Genomic DNA, 27,184 nt, shown 5'->3' with positions numbered 1-27,184 from the left:
ACCAATAACCTCAATGGGTACGTCAGGTGACTCCAGGGTCGAGAATAGATTGGTGATCACACCAGTGAAATGTCGACCGGGCAGAGGTGGCATGTGGTGTCACTATTGTAGAGGATCTCCTTTTTGGAGGTTTGTCTTTGTTCTACTTCTTAGTACCTTTGCGTTTGTCAGACGTGGACCCAGACTTTTGCTGAACTTAAGAGCGCAAAACGTCTTCCAGAGAGTATTCGTTTTTAAATTTCCATTCTTCTGGTAGCGTCACGACTGACTTCACAGGTGTGGGCGAAGGTTTTTAGATGTGTTGAGCAACTAGTAGGTGGAGGTGAGGACGTCACTTTATCATTAGGCGATTTCACAAACATAGGTCGTTACTCTGAGTGGTGGAATCTTTCATGGACTGTGACGTACCTACAACGGTCCTATAACTTCTGGATAGTGGTGTGCAAGGCTACTGACACTTTGCGACCAACATGCAGCGGTACCTTTTCCTTAACCTGGATCTCCTGAACTGCTCGCTCATTGAGGTACACAGGGCTTTTGTGGCACTGTTAGCAGTGCAGTTTATGCGGCGTGGAGAAGAAGATGAGGAGTCTACATCCTTGCCACAAGTTACAGGTCACTGTAAAAAAGTTGTGAACTTCTCCTGTGCGTCACACAACGAGATAGCGGGCTCCAACTGGAATATTCACCATGTCTTCGGCCTCATTCCCTTTCCGTTTATAAGACAGAGGTTGCCTCGACGGAGTTGATGTGCTCACCGCGACTGTATCTTTAACGTTTTCTAGAGTCGCCAATCACGCGCTCTTTCCTTCTGGGGGCCCTACAGGGGAGAGCACACTCGACTTAGGTGACTGAACACACCTCAGGTAACACCTCCTCAACTCCAGACAGAGGTAACAATCGGCACTGGGAAAGGTAACAGATCAGGCAGTCGCGCCTCATGGGCCTGGCCTTCACCAGGGAGCATGCGCGAGTCTTATCTGTCATCCTGGGCAACGGGAGCTACGCATTACCCTGTCACCCTTCACACGTCAAACGCGTGAGCAGGCCTTCAAGCAAGCACAAGGAGGAAGAAAGACAAAAAAGGAGACATCGAACGCCGTAGCGAAGGAAGGGCAAGAGAAGTCAGAACAAGAAAGGAGGAAAGGAGAAAAATGATACTTTCATAACTTTTAGCTAACCAATTTCACGCAAGACCTTGTCCCCAAGGGCGAGAAAGTAGAATAGTAGGAGGATAGATCTGCAGCTCGGAAAATAAATGAGTAATACAAAGGCAGGGGCTCATGTGTGTCAAATACGTACTCACAAAAGAGTTGAGTCCCCTGGGGAAGCGCGGAACTAGCCGAGCGGTCTAGGGCGCGGCTGGTCCTGGCGGAATTTAGAGTCCTCCCTCGGCATGGGTGTGTGTGTTTGTCCTTAGGCTAATTTAGGTTAAGTAGTGTGTAAGCTTAGGGACTGATGACCTTAGCAGTTCCATAAGATTCCACACACATTTTATTTTGTTCCCTTGGGGAAGGGGTAGGGGGAGAGGCAGACATAATGCCGAAAATTAACAATAAAGTTTTAACCAGGTCGCTACAGGAAGCTTTGGCCCAGAGAGAAATGCAAGTGAATAGGAAGATTTAGGGGAACACAATATTACAACAATCACCACGGGAGTATACTTTGTTTTGTTCTTACTACCCAATCTTAGGCGAGTGATATTTATTCATTGATCTAAAATTCTGCTGGATAATGTTTATAAGTTTATGTCAATGATTCCACATTATTTTCGGGGAAAAATCTATAAAAATCGAATAACAGACATTATAAAACTGATACAAGTGATTACTTTTCTTCATTCAAGCGGGCAGTTACTAAAGATAATGAAGTCGAATGGCTGCACAATCGTCATAACGTACGTGTACCAATGACAACAGTTGGTAGAGAACTGGTAAGATACTGGGGCATAAACACGAAGACAAAAATAATTGTACTCTACAAAAGCAGATTTCCGTCGCCTTATAATATTATTTACCCTCGTATTAGGTGCTTCCTAAACTCACCTGATCCTAGATCTGTTGAGCGCTTTAGGTATTCTAGTAGCGGTTCACTCGATTATCCCGTGTGTTCTCCAACACCCACATAGACAGTGACGATCTGGTATCTGTCGATCATATCGGTGTCACGTGGCAAGGTTCTGACAGAACTCCACCAGCGGACTGCACCTAACCTACAATGTTGCGAGAAGTTCTGTACGGCTGGTAAGACCTCTTTAACGTCGGCTGATTTTCATATGGTAGGCGGTATAAATTTTGTTAGGTTGACGATGTAGTTCAATGACCATACACAGTAATTACTCCTATATGTCGAAAGATATGATCGTCGCATAAGGAAATATACTTTTTGTCGTCTCTAGTGTCTTACTGACACTACTCAGTTATAAATGCATCGTATGCTTCAGTAAATCTTTTTTTTCTCAGAAACGTTCCCATTCGTCGTGCCGCCTAAAACCTTGTGCTTCACGACTGAGTTCCTCAGTAGCTTGATTATTTTGTGGAGGAACGGAATTAAAATTCCTGTATGTCAGAACTGATTTAGATTGGAACCTTCCGATGTACTTTTATTAAAGGTCTGGGCGGTTCCTTAAACAGGCGTTCACAATGTTCTCCCCATCTCTAACGACATCAGCATCGACTGAATTCTAATCTCCTTTAGTTCTTTCAGTCATGTATATGTTTTCTCTTCTGTGTCGTGAGACCAGTCTCTTCTACGTACTCTTTAACATTTCACTTTGCAATCTTACGGAATGTACTCACCTAAATTAAATGGTAGTAATGCAAACGTAACTATGTTGATATCTGAAACAGGTGAGCCAAAAATAAGATTGATTTAATGATGAAATATTTGCGTTCAATAGTACCACATGGCTCAGACAGTTATATTTAGAAGAGAAACAGCAGACTCTGGGGTAAATTAATTGTCACAGCACACTGATTTCACAGAGGTAGTTAGGGCTTTTTGGATGTATTATCACTTAACACCTGCTAATGTTCTTACCGTAATTTCATCCATTTAAACAAGAATAGTTATATTTCCACAATGCTGAAATATGTAAGCATTACTCCATTTTGCTGGTAATAAGGGAAACGGAGATTGGCTTCATAACGTCACAGATTGTGTTTGATGGGAAAGAATAGATTAACATAACTATGTTCTACGATCCATTGTAAGCAAAAAGGGGCATGTTAACTAAAATTGTCGTACGCTTAGTCTTTCCCAGACCGGATTTAGAAGTTCCTGCATCCTCGTTAGCCCCTGAAATACTTCTTTTCTCTTCAACCAGCTAAGCTTCAAATAATGAGGGCTGTCGAACAAGCAGCGTTTTCAGAGTTTGCACTAAACGAGTGATCTTTCTAGCTTACTTTTCGCTTTACACTAAATAAAATCAATATTACTGTTTCGAACACTAACAAGTTTCCATTGAATTTTTACGATATCGTTTCTTTTTTACGTACATAGACAACAAATTTGATTGCCAACAGGTGGAAAAATTCACACTCATCTTTAAATGGCTCGTTAAAATTATTTGTTCCAACTATTATTTCCCAGAGATTTAATACACATGACTTGCTATTTTTTTTATTCATGTGATTGTTTTCTTTTATCATAGTCGCCGAACTGTAAATTACTTCATTGCGGTTTCTTTTTCATGTACTATCTCCGAACAGGTTGTAAAGGACAGTCAGTATAGTCAGTTTGTGACACTGAATGTATGTCAGGAATGCTAACGCAGTTTTTTGAATATCATGGAAAAATTATGTATATAATTTTACCGTTGGCTCCGTGACTATTTCAATGGAGAATTTATGATGGCGATCAGATTCTGATATGAGACGTGCTGGCAGCACGAACAAGAACACACATAGTGAGGTGAAGGTTACCAAAAGTCAGGTACCTGTGACGTAATACTACTCTCTGTATATATGTAACAGAAAACCTAGTGGAACTACAAGTCCAGATCGTCAAATCCTACAGTTAGGTTCTCCCGCTGCGTTACTCCCTTTCACGGAACTAAAATGTATTTTTACTCATTTTGATTACAGTGACAGTCTCAGTAACATGGGCATTAATGCAATGGGACTGACATGTGGAAAATACATGGGATGGGGAATGGGAAGAAATTCCATAGTCTGTGGAATAGCATAGACTGTTGAAGCAGAAACTGAAATGTCTTGCAATAATCCGCAATTTATACACTACTGGCCATTAAAATTGCTACACCAAGAACAAATGCAGGTTATAAACGAGTACTCATCGGACAAATGTGTTATACTAGAACTGACATGTGATTTCATTTTCACGCAATTTGAGTGCACATTTTCTGAGAAATCAGTACGCACAACAACCACCTCTGGCCGTAATAACGGCCTTGATACGCCTGGGCGTTGAGTCAAACAGAGCTTGGATGCCGTTTGCAGGTACAGTTGCCCATATAGCTTCAACACGATACCACAGTTCATCAAGAGTAGTAACTGGCGTATTGTGACGAGCCAGTTGCTCGGCCACCATTGACCAGACGTTTTCAATTGGTGAGAGATCTGGAGAATGTGCTGGCCAGGGCAGCAGTCGACCATTTTCTGTATCCAGAAAGGCCCGTAAAGGACCTCCAACATGCGGTCGTGCATTATCCTGCTGAAATGTAGGGCTTCGCAGGGATCGAATGAAGGGTAGAGCCACGGATCGTAACACATGTGAAATGTAACGTCCTCTGTTCAAAGTGCTGTCAACGAGAACAAGAGGGACCGAGACGTGTAACCGATGGCGATGACGAATACACGCTTCCAATGTGCGTTCACGGTGATGTCGCCAAACACGGATGCGACCATCATGATGCTGTGAACAGAATCTGGATTCATCCGAGAAAATGACGTTTCGCCATTCGTGCGCCCAGGTTCGTCGTTCAGTACACCATCAAAGGCGCTCCTGTCTGTGATGTAGCGTCAAGGGTAACCGCAGCCATGGTCTCCGAGCTGATAGTCCAGGCAGCTGCAAACGTCGTCGAACTGTTCGTGCAGATAGTTGTTGTCTTGCAAACGTCCCCATCTGTTGACTCAGGGATCGAGACGTGGCTGCACGATGCGCTACAGCCTTGCAGATAAGATGCCTGTCATCTCGACTGCTAGTGATACGAGGCCATTGGGATCCTGCACGGCGTTCCGTATTACCCTCCTGAACCCACCGTTTCCATATTCTGCTAACAGTCATTGGATCTCGACCAACGCGAGCAGCAATGTCGCGATACGACAAACCGCAATCGCGATAGGCTACAATCTGACCTTTATCGAAATCGGAAACGTGATGCTAGGCATTTCTCCTCCTTACAAGAGGCATCACAACAACGTTTCACGAGGCAACGGCGATCAGCTGCTGTTTGTGTATGAGAAATCGGTTGGAAACTTTCCTCATATCCACACGTTGTAGGTGTCGCCACCGGCGCCAACCTTGTGTGAATGCTTTGAAAAGCTAATCATTTGCATATCACAGCATCTTCTTCCTGTTGGTTAAATTTCGCATGTGTAGCACGTCATCTTCGTGTTGTAGCAATTTTAATGGCCAGTAGTGTAATTTCCAGCAGAATAAAAGGAAGTGTTTACAGTCTATCTTAGGGTAAGCGAAATTTGAGACCGGTTAGACGAAGTCCAAATACATACATTCAACTTCCTACGTATCTGCTGTCAAGTAAAATTTCTGGATTGCACATTCCTCTGTTCGAACTAACGCTGATTCGTATCTGCTTTCTCTCTACACGTATGCCTTATCTGTGTTCTCCGACTGTTAATATCTGAGTCCGTGGCTGTTCTCACTAATTGCTTCCGCAGCTGCAATTAGGTTGGCGGACACTTTAATTCTGTCTGCCGCAGAACCGCCGCGTCCCTAATGCCTCGCTACACGGTTGCAATTAGCTTGTGTGTGAGCGTTAAGAGCATTGGATTCCTGTCGTACGTTTCAGTGCAGAAGCTTTGTTCTCCACAGGCACTCACACCTGCTACTGCTGAAAGCTAGTCCTGGAGCAGTTACAGCAACAAACGTTCCGTCTCCCTTTAATCTTCATCCTTCATTCTCTCCAAGTACTTACTAAGAGGTTTATTTTACTCCAGCACTGTCAGTTCTCGGCTATTACGCTGCACTGCTTTCTGACAGGCTTCCGTTTCAAATTTTTCAAACAAATTGTTAACACCTGTTTTTCACACCTCAACAAAACATCTGAAATGTGTAATACACACATAGCAGCTAGCAAGCATACATTATCGAAATAACTACTTAGTGTTTTTATATTTACAATCGAGTTATCTTTATTGCAGAAAAACGCGCAAATATTCCGTTAATAAAGAGTGAAATTAAGTCTGACTGTAATCAATTCGTTCCTGAAATAATTTGTCCACTTTTGAACTTGTAACCGCATTACATCGTTAAATGTTTCGACTTTCACTAAAATGCAAATTCAAATTAATGATTAATTCGACTCATTATTATAAACTGATCTTCGTAATGACATTTCCTTTTGCTGAGTCCTTTACAAGAGAGTATATTCAGTTGTTATACTGGTGGTTAATCGTACACTTTTTCGCATCATGTCACTCAATTTTCTTCCGAATCGATACCTTTCCGACAAATTTACTGCACATAAAATCAATCGATTATAACGTGTGGTGGGACAGGTGTGTAGGTTACAAAGCACATGGTCACTTATACTAGGCAACTTACATGAACAACTGCGAGGAGTGAGGTGAGGAGGGGGGAAATACACTCCTGGAAATGGAAAAAAGAACACATTGACACCGGTGTGTCAGACCCACCATACTTGCTCCAGACACTGCAAGAGGGCTGTACAAGCAATGATCACACGCACGGCACAGCGGACACACCAGGAACCGCGGTGTTGGCCGTCGAATGGCGCTAGCTCCGCAGCATTTGTGCACCGCCGCCGTCAGTGTCAGCCAGTTTGCCGTGGCATACGGAGCTCCATCGCAGTCTTTAACACTGGTAGCATGCCGCGACAGCGTGGACGTGAACCGTATGTGCAGTTGACGGACTTTGAGCGAGGGCGTGTAGTGGGCATGCGGGAGGCCGGGTGGACGTACCGCCGAATTGCTCAACACGTGGGGCGTGAGGTCTCCACAGCACATCGATGTTGTCGCCAGTGGTCGGCGGAAGGTGCACGTGCCCGTCGACCTGGGACCGGACCGCAGCGACGCACGGATGCACCCTAGGATCCTACGCAGTGCCGTAGGGGACCGCACCGCCACTTCCCAGCAAATTAGGGACACTGTTGCTCCTGGGGTATCGGCGAGGACCATTCGCAACCGTCTCCATGAAGCTGGGCTACGGCCCCGCACACCGTTAGGCCGTCTTCCGCTCACGCCCCAACATCGTGCAGCCCGCCTCCAGTGGTGTCGCGACAGGCGTGAATGGAGGGACGAATGGAGACGTGTCGTCTTCAGCGATGAGAGTCGCTTCTGCCTTGGTGCCAATGATGGTCGTATGCGTGTTTGGCGCCGTGCAGGTGAGCGCCACAATCAGGACTGCATACGACCGAGGCACACAGGGCCAACACCCGGCATCATGGTGTGGGGAGCGATCTCCTACACTGGCCGTACACCACTGGTGATCGTCGAGGGGACACTGAATAGTGCACGGTACATCCAAACCGTCATCGAACCCATCGTTCTACCATTCCTAGACCGGCAAGGGAACTTGCTGTTCCAACAGGACAATGCACGTCCGCATGTATCCCGTGCCACCCAACGTGCTCTAGAAGGTGTAAGTCAACTACCCTGGCCAGCAAGATCTCCGGATCTGTCCCCCATTGAGCATGTTTGGGACTGGATGAAGCGTCGTCTCACGCGGTCTGCACGTCCAGCACTAACGCTGGTCCAACTGAGGCGCCAGGCGGAAATGGCATGGCAAGCCGTTCCACAGGACTACATCCAGCATATCTACGATCGTCTCCATGGGAGAATAGCAGCCTGCATTGCTGCGAAAGTGGATATACACTGTACTAGTGCCGACATTGTGCATGCTCTGTTGCCTGTGTCTATGTGCCTGTGGTTCTGTCAGTGTGATCATGTGATGTATCTGACCCCAGGAATGTGTCAATAAAGTTTCCCCTTCCTGGGACAATGAATTCACGGTGTTCTTATTTCAATTTCCAGGAGTGTATTTTCAGAAGTATCGGTAAACAGAAAAAATATCACTGCTTGACATATTTATGTCTATCTAACGTCATTAAATTACACTGAAGGGCCAAAGAACCTGGTACACCTGACTAATATCATGTAGGGTCCCCGGCAGTGCGCGGAAGTGCCGCAACACGACGTGGCATAGACTCGAGTAATGTCCGAAGTAGCGCTGGAGGGAATTGACACCATGAATCTTGCAGAGCTGTCCATAAATCCGTAATAGTATGAAGGGGTGGAGACCTCGTCTGAACAGCACTTTGCAAGGCATCCCGGATATGCTCAATAGTGTTCATGTCTGGGGAGTTTGGTGGCTAGCGGAAGTCAAACTGAGCCACTTTGTAGCAATTCTGGACGTGTGGGGTGTCGCATTGTCCTGCTGGAACTGTCCAAGTCCGTCAGAATGCACAATGGACATCAATGAATGCATGTGATCAGAGAGGATGCTTACGTACGTGCCATCTGTGAGAGTCGTATCTAGACGTATCCGGGGTCCCATAACACTCCAGCTGCACATGCCCTACACTGTTACAGAGCCTCCACCAGCTTGAAAAGTCCTCTGCTAATATGCAGAGTCCATGGAGTTTTGAGGCTGTCTCCATATCCGTCGACGGCCATCCGATCGATACAATTTTAAACGAAACTCGTCCGTCCAGACAACATGTTTCCAGTCATCAACTGCCCAATGTCGATGTTGACGTGTCAGGCGAGGCGTAAAACTTTGTGTCGTGCAGTCACCAAGGCTATAGGAGGGGGCCTTCGGCTCCGAAAGCCCACATCGATGATGTTTCGTTGAATGATTCGCAGGCTGACACCTGTTGATGGACCAGCACTGAAATCTGCAGCGATTTGCGGAAGGGTTGTACTTTTGTCACGTTGAACGATTTTCTTCAGTCGATCCCGTTCTCGCAGGATCTTTTTCCGACCGCATTGATGTAGGAGATTTGATGATTCACCGGATTCTTGATATTCACTTTACATTAGTGAAATGGTCGTACGGGAAAATCCCCACTTCGTCGCTACCTCCGAGATGCCGTGTCCCATCGCTCGTGCGCCGACTGTAACACAGGTTCAAACTCACTTAAATCTTGGTAACCTGCCATCGTAGCAGCAGTAAGCGATCTAACAATTGCCTTACATAGGCGTTGCCGACCGCAGCGCCCTGTTCTACCTGTTTACATATCTCTGTATTTGAATATGCATGCCTATACGAGTTTCTTCGACGTTTATGTGTAGTTACAATAACGATGTTCACGTAACAGTATGCAAGGAAGATTGAAGTTACCGCTTCCTCTGGTCTCAGCAGACTCTTCCTACTCCAACATCTGCAGGTCCTGCCTGCTGATCAGACAGGCTTGACCGTCTGGCCTCTGGCGACGTGCTGCAGAACTGCCAGCCGCTTCCACCGTGGCACAGCCAACGTCCTCCAGATGATGGTGTCAGTTCCTTATTGTACTGCTGACTGATCATAGCCCTTCTAGCTATCTTCTATGTGCCCGGCACTGTCCGCGATGGCCACATGCCCCGCAGCAGCTGCACTATAGTGGTGTCAATGCCACACACAAAAGAACATCATCGCTGGTGCCAGGAAACTAGCGATGCCACTCAGTACAGCGCTATCTCCCTACGCTCTCCCATCCAATCACCCCGCCATAAACTCTCACCCCTTCCCTAGCCATCAGATAGTCACACTTTAAAAAAGTCATTTACTGTAAAAAAATTCGTTTGATTTGAGAGATGTGTTCCCTGCATCCCTTAGTCATAGATAGTTCTTCAATTAACTCCAGGGACAACTGATCGCACAATCTCACACGGCCACATGGAACCAGGGAGTAGCTGAGGCAACTGCGTGGCCTCTATCTTGTTCAGCTTACAGAAAATTGACCCTCTGTCTTACACAGGTTTGGGTGCCGCGCTTTGTCATCTACCACACATCGCCTTTTCTACCTTGATCCATACCATAACTTTTGGGCTAACTCAATCTTGTGTGCTAACTCTTCTAAATCGGTAAAAGTGCAAGAGGGTTACACGATCAACAACCTGTCCTACCGTCTAATGTAATTCTATCTATAATATTAGCAACCTTCGCGGCTTCCACAGATTATATACAAAACGTGCCCACAGGATCACGAACCCTCTTAACATAATCACCAAACTGATCGTTTACTACATGTTCGCGCCATTTATGTGACGCAGTTAACATCCTCACAGCACGTGTAGTATCATTCATTTAAATAAATGCTGGTGAAATCCCGTCAACGATTCCTTTCCACTACGGTCTGAGTTATACACTCGCCAAACTGCCCTTAGAGTGCGGATATATTTACTACTGTAATGTTTCTATACACCCTCCTATCCCTTTTAAATACTCCTTTCTTCAATAATCCACACCATTTTATACTGTCCAGTCACATTAACGCGACCACCTGTCCAAAGCTTGAATGGCCACCTGCAGTGCGGATCGCAGTGAGACGTGTAGGAGCAGACAGTGAGCCATATCGACTCCAGTTCTGTGGCCAGATGCGCTAGGTTTCTAAGGATCCATGTCGAAAATAGTCCCACAGATTCTGGATTCTGTTATAATCAGGACAATCTGTTAGCTAGGGGAGTACTCTAAACTCATTCCGGTGCTCGTCGAACGACACACGTACACTGCGAGCTGTGTGACACGTTCTACTGTCCTGCTGATAGACTGCATCTTGTCGAAAAGAAATAAACTGGATGTAGAGGTGGAAATGCTCCTGAACAACAGATGCATACTTGTGTTGATCCGTTGTACCTTCCAGAATGGTCCCGGAGGACAGATGTGTATTTGTGTTATTTCATTGTGCTTTCCAGAATAAGGAGGTTACCCAGGGAATTCCACTGAAACATTCCCCAGAACTTGACGCTCGCTCTTCCGACCTGCATCCTTCCGTTCATTCTTGCAGGGTACTTGCTTTTCGGTTCAACTGAAATTACCTCCGGTCCGCACAGATGAGGTGTTGGAGTGCTAATTCAAGCCTTCATCGCCGATGAGCAGCAGTTGGCATGAGTGCATTAACCAGGAACCTGCTGCAGAGGTACACATGCAACAACGTTCGCTGAACGGTCTCGAGAAGACACTGTCGGTAGGTTCTTGGTTCATTTGGATGATCAGTTGCTAAACAATTGCACGTCTCTTCGCCCATTCCCATCTCCACATCTGTCATTCACCCCAGTCATCTATGGCCCATGGAACAGCACTGTTGCCTCAACGGCGATTTTTGATAGAGCCATATTGCCATGCATGATCTGCTTTGACCACGATAGAACGGGAACATTTTACAGAATTAGCCGTTTCGGAAACGCTTTCACCCTTCGCCAGAAAGCCAGTGATCACTCCCTTTTGGACGTCGGATGAAGCGCTCCGTTTCCGCATTGCCCAAACGACTGCACTGTTTTCCACGTCCCACAGTATGCTTTATACGCCCTCCACTGCTAGTGCTTCCACCTACCGTCTTCGAGTGGTTACTGCACGTTGACGTCGGACATGGGCGGTGGTCACATTAATGTGACGTCCGCAGCTCGTGGTCTAGTGGCTGACGTTGCTGCCTCTGGATCACGGGCTCCCAGATTCGATTCCCGGCCGTGTCGGTGATTTTCTCTGCCCAGCGACTGGGAGTTTATACTGTCCTCATAATTTCATCATCATTAGGATAGTGGCGAGACTGTAAATGGAAAGACTGGAACTTGTACCGTCGCTGTTGACCACGATGTTGAGCGACCCACAAACCAACATTATCATCATCACATTATTGTGACAGGACCGTGTATAAATAGATTTCACAGTATTATGGAAGGAATCAATAAAGATATTCTTGGTATTAAGCATTGCTGCAACAGGGTTGGGAATACTAGCAAAATGTGTCTTTCATCCTTCAGCTACACCTGCTCATATCTCATCTCTTGTACCTTGCATCAGATCGACGTTCAACAGAGTGTTTATCTTATGACTAAAATTCACTGAATTATTATAGAAAATTTACACAAACGTCAGTTTTACAATTTGAAGTGCTTGTCTAAACCAGTGGCGTAATAAGACCAGTCAATGAAGACAAAAAAGGGTTGAATGTTGGAAATAATTCGTGCACTCGCGAACTCTTATAAGGTGGTAGAAGGGAGTGCCGAATCCCTTGCGCTGAACACATAGACACTAAATCCGCAAATATAAACCCTGTCTGGGGGAAGATCTTCTCTAATTCGTTTCTTTCGGTACAGCAGGCTCGCCCTGAATCCGGCACCTCCAGTCCCAGCCCGCCGATTAGGCAAACTCGCCAGTTCCTGGCCTCTGGCAATGCACTGCGGAACTACGAGCTGCTCCCACTTCAGCATCAGCACTGACCACCAGAAGATGTCACTTTGTCATTGTACTGTAGACTCACCACCGCCATCCATACACTCTCTTTACCCGATGGCAGGACTCACGGCAGTCACAGCCGGCCGCTGTGGCCGAGCGGTTCTAGGCGCTTCAGTCCGGAACCGCTCTGCTGCTGCGGTCCCAGGTTCGAATCCTGCCTCGGGTATTGATGTGTGCGATGTTCTTAGGTTAGTTAGGTTTAAGTAGTTCTAAGTCTAGGGGACTGATGACCTCAGATGTTAATTCCCATAGTGCTTAGAGCCATTTTGGACGGCAGTCTCATGTACTACAGCGGCAGCGCTCTGGTGGTTGCAATGCCACATACCGTACAACTTCGCCAGCGCCGGGAAGCTAGCCATACCGTTTGACGATGTCTTCCACCACCAATTTTATATTATCTCCCTCATCAATTCCTCGAAAGCTTTTGACAATGGAATACTCTCTCTCAAATTCTAAAGGTGGCAGGGGTAAAATACAGAGAGCGAAAGGCTATTTACAATTTGTACAGTAACCAGATGGCAGTTATAAGAGTCGAGGGACATGAAAGGGAAGCAGTGGTTGGGAAGGGAGTAAGACAGGGTTGTAGCCTCTCCCCGATGTTATTCAATCTGTATATCGAGCAAGCAGTAAAGGAAACAAAAGAAAAATTCGGAGTAGGTATTAAAATCCATGGAGAAGAAATAAAAACTTTGAGATTCGCCGATGACATTGTAATTCTGTCAGAGACAGCAAAGGACTTAGAAGAGCAGTTGAACGGAATGGACAGTGTCTTGAAAGGAGGATATAAGATGAACATCAACAAAAGCTAAACGAGGATAATGGAATGTAGTCGGATTAAGTCGGGTGATGCTGAGGGAATTAGATTAGGAAATGAGCCACTTAAAGTAGTAAAGGAGTTTTGCTATTTGGGGAGCAAAATAACTGATGATGGTCGAAGTAGAGAAGATATAAACTGTAGACTGGCAATGGCAAGGAAAGCGTTTCTGAAGAAGAGAAATTTGTTAACATCGAGTACAGATTTAAGTGTCAGGAAGTCATTTCTGAAAGTATTTTTATGGAGTGTAGCCATGTATGGAAGTGAAACATGGACGATAAATAGTTTGGACTAGAAGAGAATAGAAGCTTTCGAAATGTGGTGCTACAGAAGAATGCTGAAGATTAGATGGGTAGATCATATAACTAATGAGGAAATATTGAGTAGGATTGGGGAGAAGAGACGTTTGTGGCACAACTTGACCAGAAGAAGGGATCGGTTGGTAGGACATGTTCTGAGGCATCAAGGGATCACCAATTTAGTATTGGAGGGCAGCGTGGAGGGTAAAAATCGTAGAGGGAGAGCAAGAGATCAATACACTAAGCAGATTCAGAAGTATGTAGGTTGCAGTAGGTACTGGGAGATGAAGGAGCTTGCACAGGATAGAGTAGCATGGTGAGCTGCATCAAACCAGTCTCAGGACTGAAGACCACAACAACAACAACATCAATTCCTCGCTAATATGACACTGTCCTCCACAGTACAGCTTAAGTGGCAGACTGTATTGGCTCAGAACATACTATACTGAATTTTCTGTCCAAATATTGTTCCTCCATTACTTCCAAGTTGGCTTTCAGTGCATCTCGTCAAAGCTCCACTCCCGTCGTATCAAAATTATTTATACTGTCGGCACTGCCCCTCTTTCTTCGACCTCTTCCGCAGACAACTAAGGCTATCACCGCACTGCGCCTTGTCCAGTTCCTTGATTTCTGCCAAGAGTTTAACAATACAGGACGTGTCAACTGGCAAATCTACTCCTATGTCTACCTAGACAAGGTTCCCTGCAACGTTAGGTGTTTTATCCGAAGAGCCAAAGGTCCATGCATGTATTTCAGATGGATTCCTCGGTTGCGGCATGCCTTACGACATTGTGCTTTCCAACAGTAAAACCCAAAGATAACGATGTTTCATGCAGCTGTGTTGTGCACTGTTTATTAAGAAAATCCAGTCCAAGAATGAGACTGTAACGTTTTCCAAATCGAGAAAATACTATTATGCGAGGCCACAAGCCCTAAAGTCTTAATCCCCCACTCGGCAGTTCATCCATACCGAACTTAACGGACGAATAGAAACCCAAACTTACTGTACAATGCGCGGGTTCAAATTCTGTACACCAAGTATACTCTGACTTACTCTAGATACCTGCAGTTCTGTGCCCAGAAAAAATTTCATATGCTTCTTCGTATAAAACTGATCAAACAAAGTGTGCCACAGATTCAACAGAGGGGTATCCTGTGCTCACATATACTTTGAGCGCTGCACAGTGACCACATTGTCCCTTTTCTCATTTAACACTGGGGTGCAAGCTTTAACCTTCCTTCTGCCGTTGGTAGCCTGTGTGGACATTATCGTACTGAGTGTGCGCCTTACATAGTGAAACATCCTACACCTTCACCGAATGTGATCAAGCACACCACATTGATAGCCAGACAGACACACTAAAGATTTTTTACATTGAACTGATGATGGCAGTGGAGTTCTTTGGCGCTGTAGATGTTCAACCAACTGCTCATTGTCAGCAGAAACCTTCTTTTACTGCCCAACAGTGTATACTGGTAATTCATACCCACATCAGGATGGTGCTGAGTGGTGAGCATCGTACCAACGACTATGGTGCGCATTTCAGAGTGGTGACACTGCCTGTTGATAATATATGTCTGTCGCAGTGCGGTAGGGAGGAGTCATACGTTGTCTGCATGCTGAGGGAGCCAGCAGTGTTGGCTTAGATACTGTGCATGGTGTCACAACCTGGTGGTCGGTCTACTACAAGGCTATGGAAGCTTTGAGGTACGAAGCCTGGTTCTGTGGCAGGTCGGCAGCATCTGGTGCTGGTGGACGCCCAGTGGCTTATTGGCTAGGAGAGAATCAGTTAGACCCTCACCCCATCAGCGCTGCTACTGGACAGCCCTGGCGGGCTGTCCTAGGAGGAAGATGGTTCAGTGGTGGTGGCCTCAGGGAGCATCAACTCACAGTACTGTTAAGCAAGAACCTTTCTTGCCCTTGGCTCACACCATATACATTCTAAGATAATAAAAAAAGGAAGCAACACGGAAGAACTATCCGAATGTGGCGGATATCAGTAGGTGTGAAGTGCATCTACAGACAAGCAAGTGATAACAATTTCAGAAAATTGGATGAATTATTCAAGACAACGAGCTTAAAGAAAGTCAAAAACTCTCTAGCCCTTACGCAAACAGTTGTTTGGCTTGATATTGATTGATAGTGTTTTTGGATGTCTTCCTCAGGGACACTGTGCCGAATTTTGGTCAACTGACGCTGTAGACCGTCAAAATCCTAAGCCGTTGGAGGCCCACTCATAATGCCACAGACGTTACTGATTAGGAAGAGATCGAGGGACCTTGTCAGTCAAGACAGCTTTTGGCAAGCATGAAGACAAGCAAGAGAAACCCTCGCCGTATGTGGGCGGGCATTATCTGCTGAAATGTAGCTCTTGGACGAGTTTCCATGAAGGCAAACAATACAGGGCTAGAATATCGTCGACTTGCCGCTGTGCAGTAATAATGCCACAGATGACAGCCAAAGGGGTCCTCGTATTAAATGAAAAGGCACTCCATCACTTCTGGTTGTCAGGCTTTGTAATTGGTGACAGTATGGTTGATATCCCGCTGATATCTGAGCCGTCAACAGACACATCTTCGTCGTTCGTTGGGGCTCAATTCTAAGTGGGACTCACCACTCAAGACAATTCTACTCCAGTCAATTAGATTCCAGGCCACAATGACCAACGAGAATGTGTCTGCAGATGCCCTGGACAGTGGTGCGATACTTTCCTGATTGTTGCTCACCATAGGGCCCGACAACCATGTGCGATCGGTGGTCTGGGATCTCGAGAGTTTCTATTGATTGTCTGCTTGCTTACCAAACCGTAACTTGACCAAGAATGTCGTCGGATCTCTCGGCCCAATTGAGAACCATTGGAGCATAATGGTCCGGATCCTCCAAATAGCTCGGGATTTTGACGATCAAATGCACCAATTGGATACAATTTGGCACTACAACCTCATGAGGACATCCAACGGCCTTTTCAATCTATGAGCCGGCCGAAGTGGCCGTACGGTTCTAGGCGCTGCAGTCTTGAACCGCGAGACCGCTACGGTCGCAGGTTCGAATCCTGGCATGGATGTGTGTGATGTCCTTAGGTTAGTTAGGTTTAACTATTTCTACGTTCTAGGGGACTGATGACCTCAGAATTTGAGTCCCGTAGTGCTCAGAGCCATTTGAACCATTTTGTCAATCTATGCTAAACCAAATAACTGCTTGCGTAAGGGCCAGAGCTGGCCCATCGTGTTACTGACTTGCTCATCGGATTTGTTTGGCTGTACATGTACGTTACACGTACCGATTTCCGTCCCATTCAGATAAGTCGTTTTTTATTGTCTTGGAGACTCTATAAACGTGAGAGGAATAAGGCTCAGTGGAGAAACGAAAAATTTAAGGTAACGAGAGTTTCAAAAAATGGCTCTAAGCACTAGGGGACTTAACATCTGAGGTCATCAGTCCCCTAGATTCAGAACTACTTAAACCTAACTAACCTAAGGACATCACACACATCCATGCCCGAGGCACGATTCGATCCTGCGACCGCAGCAGCAACGCGGTTCCGGACTGAAGCGTCCAGAACCGCTCGGCTACAGCGGCCGACACGAGAGTTTCCAGTGATGATACAGTATACAGGGTGATTCAGGTGCTCCCATCCATGTCGTTTCATGCAACCTGCACTCTGGCATTCATAAACCACGTGCGAGATTTTCATATTCTCTGTTTTGCTATGCGCAAACTATTAGTCCAACAGAAAAATAATGAACATACCTTTTTGTGTTTTCGCTAGAGGCTGTAATTGCTGCAGTTTTCGTGCTGTTCAAGAAAAACGTACAAAAGTGACGTTCAAACACATCTCCACCCACATACGCATCCCTCGCCAGTCAGGAATTCTAGTATGTTGCTTGTGGCCCTCACTTCTATCAACGTACAAATGTATCTTCCCGATATTCGACCTTCTTTTTGTCTCTATTGATTGGCCTATTACAGGCCCAGCATAGCCGACTAATTCGTTAACAGTATTAATTTAAACATGTCCACGAGGTTAACGAACGAAAAACTTTCGTAAACGTAAACGTTACGGTGGTAATAATTACCTTAACAATTCGAAGCAACTCGACCCTTTCAAGCACGATAGCTTCGTAGTCACAACGCTTGACGGATACAGAGATGTAACGGCTTATTTTATGCTGTTAAAATTCACAAAACTGTTAAGTAAAAGTTGCACAAACATCAGTTTTACGATTTGTAACTGCTCGACTATGCCAGTGACGTTGAGAAAAAAAGCTGCTTCTACATAACATTTCGATGATAATGATAGTCATTTTATCTCTTTGTTCAACCGAGAGCCATTGTAACGAAAAACTATTTTCTTGGCCAATTGCGGATAGTGAATACTGTACTTTCGTTGTGGTGACAGCACACACAAAACAACAGGGAGAAACGCAGATCCCCTTTTCGGCATTTTACGCATCAAATAATGGACAGCAGCTTATGAACAAAAGCGAGTGCACGTGATCGTTTTCAAACGGTGCTGTGTGCTGTAGTGGTATAAATAGAGAGAACGGCACTGCGGGGATATTGGGGGGGGGGGGGGGAGGCGTAAAGCTGCCGGCTTATTCAAAGAGACGGAAGGGGGACTGGGTCGGCAGTGCGCATTACTTGCTGCACGCGAAATTACATCTCGTGCTAATGCGGCCAAAAGCCTCCGCGCCATGTTCACTGTTCACGTAATCGCCTGCATCTCTGATGCACAAAACACACGGGACGGGCCTGAGACGAGGAGGCTGTGAAGTTAGGGAAGTAATTAACCGCCGACTGGTGACAGTGGCTGCGGGAAACTCAGCACGTAGCAAACGATCCAAGTAACGTGGCACTGCCTGAAACGTCGCGTAACCTTTCCATAGTGCGATGACAGCGGCAGCGAAAAACTGGGGCTCTCAAAACTTGTTACTTAACGTGAAATTTGCTGTGTGTATAACAAAAAATTGTACGGATGATTATACCTCTGTATTTTGGTCTTCTGTCTCCTCATCTAAAAATAAATTTCAAAAGCAATTAAAGTTCAAGGAAAAGGAATAAATAAAAGGAATTAATGTTTACTTACTTACTTACTTACTCACTGGTCATACCGGACTCGAGAGTCCATTACCGCAGCAACGTATTTTCGCCATCTGTCCATGTCTTGGGCTATTTTCTTCCATTCACCTTCAATACCTAGGCTCTTCAAATCAGCCTTCACATTGTCCTCCCATCTACGCCTCGGTCTCCCCACAGGACGTTTTCCCTCTAGGTGCCCTACCAGTACTCTTCGCGCTGCCCTGCCCGCATCCATTCGAGCTACGTGACCCGCCCATCGCAGCCAGCCACGTGATTTAATAATACTGATTATATCAGGGCTTGAACAGAGTTCGTGAACCTCTTCGTTAAGCAGTTGGAATTAAGCTTTGCCAATTAGATTTAAATTCTCCCAGCCTGCAAATGAGCAAGATGGTCGCTTGAATGAAATCGGCAATGTTTTGACAGAATGCTACAAAATTATGACCAACGAGATAAAAACAAGAATATTGGAGAGCAGTCCAACTTAAAAGTTGATACTAAAGTTCATAGTTTCTTTTCTTTATTTCTTTTAGAACCTTTAATGTAGTTTTTTCTTAAAAAAAGAGTCATTGCATTTAGTTGATGAGTTCGGTACTTGTCTAACAAATGAACTGACAATGTCAGAACTGAAGAGTATGTAAAATGTAGTCTGAGTATAACAAAAAACTATTTCTGAAAAATGTAAACATGTAATACAAATTTAAGTATCACGAAGTATTCTCTGAAACTATTTCCCTGGAGTGTAGCTTTTTATGGTAGAGAGATATGGACAATAAAAGTAAAAAGAACAGAAACTTTTGTAAGGTATTGCTACAGAAGAGTGTCGAAGACTGGGTAGCCACATTGAGTATATAATGAAGAGGCACTGAGTCCCTTAAAATAAGGGAAAGATAGGACACATCCTCAGTAATCAAGGAACATTATCGAAATAATTTTATCAAGTTTGGCACAATAGCTGTGTGACTTGTTATTAAAACCACTCGTTTTATGTGAACATCATCAGTTACAAAAAGCCATTAGTTAGCCTATGAATTCTATCACAATCATTTGTAGCTTGATAACATTATAAGTTAACGGCATCAAAAGTACAGAATGCAGTGAACGCATAACGTTAACTAAGATACAGGTGATCTTGAGTGAATGAATGTGCCATAGTTAATGGCGGTTTTGTATAACTGAGAATGGCCTGTCGCTGGAGAAAAACTAATGTAACGTAGGCTTACGGCTATTGTCCTAAATCCCGATTTTTCAAAAAACACTTAAAAGTTGCAAATCATCACGTGCTTAAAACAATGTGAATCAAAGAACTGTTAATTTCAATAAAATATTCTTGCTCTACAAGCAGCATCACATTAAAAAAAGGAAAGACACGAGCTTTTCACGGCAGTCTCCACCATCGACATCAGGAGTCAAAATCTCCTACTTTTTTATTGTAACTGTAAATAGATTCCAACTGGGAAATTAGGAACTGTCTATGAGGCTAATGGATTCCTTACTGCATTATCCGTGAGAAAGCAGCAAGCAGCTAGTCTTTGATGATTGTAATGTTGATGTTCTAAAGGATCCTGACAGGGAAAATGATCTGGAAACTATTTGGATCGCACAATTTGATCTCACTAATTATCTCCCAACACGGATGGGTAAACACAGTAGGATATTACATCATAATGTCTCCTTTTATGAAGCACAGATTGAGAAAATAATTGTATAACCAGTGACAAATGCTCTCCCTAAACATGACGCACAGTTATTTGGGACACCTATGGTCGTGCCTTACAGTATTAATATTCCTCAGATGAAATCAGAATAGTTAATGACTCCGGAACAAATGTTTTTAAGAATATTTTACAAGAGATTACCTTGGATGAAATTTATGATGGACCTAATGCTGACATAAAATCTCATCTACGTATTTCATGATAAATATTATTATTTGAAAATAGCTTGCCACGTAGGCTAATCAGAAACGACGCTAAATAGCCAGGTAAAAATCCGTAGATCACGAGGTGGATTAAAGTACCTTGTAAATGGAAAAGTGAAATACACTGTTGGCGAGAAGAAGCTGGAAGCCAGCAATAGTTGCACATTACCAAAACCTCTGAAAATTACTAAGAGAAGTTAGCAAAAAATCAAGGAACAAGCACATTATGTCAGAAATCAGTAATTTCATCATCAGAGTTAAGGCTTCATGGAATGTAGTGAAACGAAAGACTGTATACCCAACAAGGGAACAGGATGTTATCATGGTTAAATTTAAAGGAATGCCTAAATGATGGCTCATAGGTTGGAAATATGTTTCAAACCATTTCTTAAATGCAGCAGAAGTAAGGACAAGCAGTTCCAGAGAAAAATCACAGTAGTATTTTGGAAAAGCAATTGTCACAATGACTGTATATGAATGTATCACTATCTTCTCCTTCTGAAACTAAGAAAATTATATCTTCCCTTAAAAACAGAAGCTCATCTGGATTTTAAAGTGATTCCAATAGAATACTAAAGATTTGATGGCATTTAATAAGCCCTGTCTTGTGATATATCAATGTCTCAAGACATTTTTCCAGAGAGAACGCCATATGCCGTTGTTAAAGCCTCTATAGGAAAATGTGGTAGGAGAGATGTCAATAATTACAAATCTGTTTCACTACTGACATCATTTTCCAAAATTTTTGAGAAGGTGATGTGTTCTAGAATAGTACGTCGCTTGAGCAGCAATAATATTCTCTGAAAATCACAGTTTGAATTTCAAAAGAGTTGCTCTACTCGAAATGGTACTTACGCGTTCACTCGAAAAATTTTACAAGTACTAAGCAAGATAGCAGCGTCGCTTGGCATTTTCTGCAACTTTTCTAATGCACTACTGTTTGAATCACAATATACTCCTCGAAAAAAACTCAGGTTTCATGGAATCCACGAAACAGCCAACCAACGGATGTCCTATCTTACCGAAATAATGCAAAAAATTGTACTTTGTAATTCAATCAATTTTGTCACGGAACAATATTCTGTCGGGAGAAATAACGTATAAGTTTGCCCAAGATTGAGTTTTTGGACCGCTGTTGTTTCCCAAGTCTGTAAATGATCTTTCGTCTATAAGATAAAACGCAAAATTAATCGCCGGCCGGTGTGGCCGAGCGGTTCTAGGTGCTTCAGTCTGAAACCGCGCGACCGCTACGGTCGCAGGTTCGAATCCTGCCTCGGGCGTGGATGTGTGTGATGTCCTTAGGTTAGTTAGGTTTAAGTAGTTCTAAGTTCTAGGAGACTGATGACCTCAGATGTTAAGTCCCATAGTGCTCAGAGCCATTTGCAAAATTAGTCCTTTTCGCGGATAACACTAGTGCTGTAGTCAATCCAAGCACAGATACAGCAACAGAAGAAATTGTAAACAACGTTCTTAAAAGTATCTTCGACAGTTTTCTGTGAATGGTCTCACCCTAAGTTTTAAAAGACACAGGATATTAAGGTCTGCCCACATCTTGAGGTACTACGGCCATGATAGTGTAACACATGGTAAAGAATAATAAATATCGTGGAATCTACCAGTTTCTTAGGTTTCCATACTGATGAGTGTTTAAACTGAAATGAAACACATTTCATAACTCTTAAAACAACTTAGTTAAGTCACACTTGCACTTAGGATTACAGAAAGTCTATGGAAAGGAGAAATAAATGAGTTGCTATTTTCCATATTTTCACACAGTAATGTCATACTGAATAATTTTCTCAGGATGGTGCTGTAAAAATAAGATGTGGTGCTCACCCACGGTCCTCTTGTTGACATCTGTTTCCGAACTAACGCTTATTTTCTATTTATCGTAGTATTGTGTGTATTGTGTATTGAACTGGGGACCTAGAAACGATGGAGAGGCTTCGTCCTAGCCGTATCCCTCAGTGGCTTATAACCCCACAACAGGCTACAGCAGCCTACTCACTCCACCACCTGGTTCCGGCGGAGGTTCGAGTCCTCCCTCGGGCATGGGTGTGTGTGGTTGTCCTTAGGATAATTTAGGTTAAGTAGTGTGTAAGCTTAGGGACTGATGACCTTAGCAGTTAAGTCCCATAAGATTTCACACACATTTGAACATCTGAACTCCACCACCGTCCCACACCGAACCCAGGGTTATTGTGCGGTTCGGTCCCCAGTGGACCCCCCCCCCCCTCTTCCCCCCGGGAACGTCTCATACCAGACGAGTGTAGCTCCAATGTTTGCGTGGTAGAGTAATTATGGTGTACGAGTACCTGGAGTCAGTGCTTGCGCAGCAATCGCCGACATAGTGTAACTGAGGCGGAATAAGGGGAACCAGCCCGCATTTGCCGAGGCAGATTGAAAACCGCCTTAAAACCCATCCACAGGCTGACCGGCACACGGGACCTCAACACTAATCCGCCGGGCGGATTCGTGCCGGGGACCGGCACGCCTTCCGCTCGGGAAGCAGCACGTTAGACCGCGCGGCTAGCCAGGCGGGCTATCATAGTATATTTATACCGTCATGAAATTTTTTGGTAAGTAGTCCACTGCAGTTCAAAAGGAACAATGATGTACATAATCACAATACTGGAAGAAAAAATGACATTCATTACACCACACCGAGTTGTCTTCAGCACAGAATATGCTGCACAATGCTGCAAATAAATTTTGGGTCAATTATCCAGTGATTTAGAACGTCTGTCTGGTAACGAAGTAGAATTTGAGAACAAACTGAGAAAGGTTCTCCTTGAAAACTCCTTCAGTTCTGTAGAAGAACTTCTACTATTGCAATGTGTTGAAGGTGATGCATAGGAATTACTAAATCACATGTATATGATTTAACAGCGAAAAAACATTGCCAATGATTAACACGTAGAAATATTTGCAGTACAGTTTCTGATGTGATTGTAAAATCAGTCGTTCCTCAGCATTGCGATTTATCAAGCAAATGATCCAAAGAACGTGTAAATAACGTATTATTCTTAAGTTACAGCAACACCCTGTGTATACCACGGATTTGTTAACATTTTTAAAGAGAAAATTATGTAAGATGTTCAACTAATAACATTTTACATAACCTGAAGATGAGTCCGAGGTGGCCGAAATCGGCTGCTTAATAAGTAAAATGTACTATAGTGTAAACATACAATGACGCTCCTAAAGTACCTTAAAGTTGTCAGCTGCCGCCTAAACAAAATATTACTTTATATGAAAGATTTCCTCTTACTTAATACTGTACTCGCGCGATTAGGGCAACATTATGGTGGAACCATAGTATAATGCTCCTTTGTATGTGAATGTGACAATGTATGGTGAAACTGTTCAGCCACCTACGGACACCAGAAGTCGTCTGACTACGATTCCTGTACACAGGACGAAACGTAGAGAAAAAGTGAAATGGAAAATGACACAGCCTATTCAAGAACCTTCAACATCGCAGCGCGTCAACATTCGTTGGTTAATATATTAAAAAACTAAAAACCGGCCTCGATTGCGAAAAAAGCACCTAGTGTTAACCTCGGCCTTATCTCGGAGTATCGCTGGGATTTGTGTCAGGACACAAATTTCATCAGCTGCTCTTTGTGACTTCTCCTTCTTTGAAAGAACGGAACTCGAAAGTGTACTAAATTACATAGAATGTGCATGAAAAAGACTTTTCTTTTCGTTTTTATTACTGTTACAAAACTTTTTATTCACAGTACAATTACAAGTCTTCAGAATGTACGATTCGTGTTTTTTAAATAAGGTTCGTTTCGTTGTAGACACTAGTAGTTCGTGCGCATACCGCAACGAGCGCGTGCATCGTGTACCGGAATGCCTCGGGAACAGCTGTGCTCAGTTTCAGCTCTGTAACTAACCTGTACGTTTCTGTTCTGTGCTTTCAAAATGTTTAAGACTATTAACTGGCCCGCTGCGTGTGAGGTTCGCTCAGTGATACCGTTTTTGTCAGCAAAGAACCTGTCTGCTGCAGAAACTCATCGACAGATTTGCGAAATGTATAGTGATACTGTTATGAATGAAAGCAAAGTACGTGAATGGGTAAGAGAATTCAAAGATGGCCGTGACAACGTCCATGAAGAGGACCACTCCGGCCGCCCTTCTTTGATTGCAGACGATCTGGTGGCTTCAGTAGAAGCGAAGATCCGTGAGAACAGGCGCTTCGAAATAACAGGTCTCTCAAATGAATTTCTTGGCGTGTCGAGATCAGTAATTTACAACATTGTTTCTGAACACCTAAAGTTTAGGAAACTGTGCTCCCGTTGGGTCCCGAAACTCCTAACCGAGGACCACAAAAACATAAGATTTGAGTGTGCAGTGAACTTCTTGACTCGTTATCACGAAGAAGGTGACGGCGTCTTGAGTGAGATCCTAGCTGGAGACGAAACATGGGTTTCGCATATCACACCCGAATCGAAGCAACAGAGCATGAACTCGCCTGTAAACGTGAAGTCCAAACAGACTCTGTCCCCGGAAAAAATCATGCCGTCGGTGTTTTGGGATAGGCATGCTGTTTTGTTGGTCGACTTCATGTAACGAGGAACCACTATCAATGCAGAATCATACTACCAAACCTTGAGAAAGCTAAGCAAAGCGATTCAAAACAAAAGACGCGACATGCTGACAAGAGTAATTGTCCTTCTCCATGACAATGCAAGACCTCACACTGCAGGTCAGATCCGCGATTTATTGGAATGTTTAGGTTGGGAAGTTTCAGACCACCCACCCTACAGTCCAGATCTTGCGCCGAGCGATTACTATCTGTACCTCAACCTCAGTGGCAAAAGTTACAATGATGACGACGACGTAAAAACGGCAGTGAACTGTTGGTTATCGGAGCAGGCGGCAAGTTTTTATGAAGAGGATATTTTAAAATTGGTTGAGAGGTATGATACGTGTTTGAACAAACTTGACAACTATGTCGAAAACTAGAGTGAACTATGTACTTCCTGAAAATAAATTTACTTTTTTGAAATAACCTTTCAAAAATGGTTCAAATGGCTCTGAGCACTATGGGGCTCAACATCTTAGGTCATAAGTCCCCTAGAACTTAGAACTACTTAAACCTAACTAACCTAAGGACATCACAGACACCCATGCCCGAGGCAGGATTCGAACCTGCGACCGTAGCAGTCCCGCGGTTCCGGACTGCAGCGCCAGAATCGCTAGACCACCGCGGCCGGCAAATAACCTTTCATTGTGTACTTATGTTCACACGGGCCTTACTTAAAAACATGCCTCGTACAACATTTTTCGTTTTTAGGATACTGTGTGGTAAGAGTATGAATTGGTTTTCTGATCGTGGTAGACACATTCTTATCGTATATGATTTCCAGCGTATTTTAATGCCCGAGCATTAGCCGTTTCATTCTTACTGTAAAGGGAACATTGAATCAAAGACGCAGCAGTGAGACTTATCTACATACGGGATCAGTGAGCAGTAAGCATAGTAGCTCATGTAATTCTTCTGCACATTGTTTTAATTAGCTTTACGAAAATGAAAAATATTCAAATTATGCGACAATGAATCAATACTTGACCAGTTTGTTACAATTACAACTTTCGAAATGTACATGTTTTCTTTAAGACCGACTGCGAGGATGAAAACAAAATACTACATTTTCACAGCACATTCATTTTTAACAAAACTCTTGTACATTACTGTTTAAAACATAGACCCAACGTCGATCTGGATGGTTGTTGCAGTAACGTGCAGACGGATGAAGTAAAAAGGCGAAGAACTTTTCGATATTTGTGCTAACAGCGTTTCCCCTTTATATATTTATGCTGATAAACTCTTTGAGTTACATGATTAGGTGGCTGCTGGCCTCCTGGATATTCGTGGAGAGATGAGTGTATAATTTCTGTCGTGTTCTGCTCTGTTCTTTCAAATGGAGTGGAGACAGCAGTTGTTATTTCATTACAAGTACTGTCTAAATAACACTGTACATGTTTTTCTAACAGTTTCGGTGTGAATGAAATAAACTCATTATTGCAATTTCCTGTTTTGGAAGCGAGCTCATGAAAAAATGTGGGTATTCCGTGTAGTTCTGAAGTGACGTTTGATCTGTAATTTCAATTAGTGGTTGTCTAGAATCGTTTTACATCTCTATCTGAATACATACTCGGCAAGTCACCATATGGTGGATGGCGGAGGGTACCTTGTACCATTACTAGCCATTAACTACCTGTTGCACTCGCAAACAAAGCGAGGGAAGAACAACAATCTTTATGCCAACGCATAAGCCTTAGGTTCTCTTACTTCTAGGCCCTTAATGTACAATGGTGGTAGTAGAGTCGTTCTGCAGTCGGTTCTCCTAATTTTCGCAATAGTGTTAAGCGAAGACATCATCATCCTCTCTCTAGGGATTCCCATTTGAGTTCCCAAAACATCTCCGTAATACTCGCGTGTTCATCAAACCTACCGGTAA

This window comes from Schistocerca cancellata, chromosome 5 (assembly GCF_023864275.1).
Source record: "Schistocerca cancellata isolate TAMUIC-IGC-003103 chromosome 5, iqSchCanc2.1, whole genome shotgun sequence".
Taxonomy (NCBI): Eukaryota; Metazoa; Arthropoda; class Insecta; order Orthoptera; family Acrididae; genus Schistocerca; species Schistocerca cancellata.
The sequence above is the reverse complement of the archived record's forward strand: the minus strand, read 5'-3'. Positions refer to the sequence as shown.